Raw genomic sequence first — 1,266 nt, forward strand, 5'->3', positions numbered from 1 at the left:
CGGGTACTGTTCTAAACCATGCTTAACAAACTAGCTCCATCCAAGTGGTCAAAATAAGACAGCTGTTTTCCAAAATATGAATGTCTGTATTTGTAGAGTGCCACTTGGATCTTTGAGCTGGATTTCCCTCAGTGGTACTTATACCCATATACTCTGCTGGGGGGGGATACAGTATCTCCCAAACACCACCACTTTGTGGCACCAAAAATGTAACATTGCTTACAGTAAATTGTCCAAATCTATGGCTCTTCCTTCCCTCTACTATAAGAGGAATAACATAGTAAATGTTGAGGTTTTAATTATCACCCGTGGGTACCTGGAACCTCCTGCAGCCCAACAGCATGATGTGTGTCAGCTACACAATGGTAGTCCTTGGAGTACAGTAGCAAAGAGTCATCAACCCCATCCTTCCCAGCAGGTAGTAAAACCCCATGAGCCTGTTTCATGAATATGCCATACCCCCAACTTTCCTTAACATAAAGACAACTAGCTTAGTGTAATGCTCTATAATGCACAGGAGGGGTACAGGGAACTCTATATCCTTGTACAGCTTCCCCTAACGTAACTCCATTGGCAGTGGAATTCACTCTGTTTATGCTCATCTTAAAAACTTCTGAGCAAAATCACCTTCCCCACTCTAAATCATATAATAATCTACTGATGGAATGACTTTGAGAAAAACTATAATTCTATCATACTTGGACCAGATTCTTATCTGCCTTCAGCTGGTGTAAATCAAGGCTAACCGTACCCAAATCAGTGCAGTTACGCCAATAAAACTTGTTCAATGATGATTGAATCAGACCCATTTTCTTGTGAACTGGGGGCTGATGTCCTAGTGCCTTGCACTTTATTTAGTTCATGCAAGTGAGTGGAGAATTCCCATTCAGAATTACTTTTTACCCACTTTGCAGATGTAAATGTCTAGGCAGGTCTAGATCCTTGCCCTATGCTAAATCCTCTCTGCAGCATCCATCTGGCATAAAGGTGTATATGGGGGTGCCCTTCTGTAGGGGATTTCTGGGTGTCATAGAACTGTATGCTATCAATTCCTGATGTCACAAAGTGGTGCTCCAAGGCCATAACTAGCAAATGCTGGGTGCACCTACACATGTAATTAGTGTACCTGAATCAACTCCAGCACAGTTTGTGCCAGTCAACTGCACCCAAGTGCAGTGTCTTCATGTGCACTTGGGACTGCAGAAGTCAGAGCCAGGGCAGAGCAGCCTAGGAAGTCAGGGGACTTGGAGGGGGGAAAGGGGGAGG

This window comes from Gavialis gangeticus, unplaced genomic scaffold, assembly GCF_001723915.1.
Source record: "Gavialis gangeticus isolate Ggan-Ray unplaced genomic scaffold, GavGan_comp1, whole genome shotgun sequence".
In the NCBI taxonomy this organism is placed as follows: Eukaryota; Metazoa; Chordata; order Crocodylia; family Gavialidae; genus Gavialis; species Gavialis gangeticus.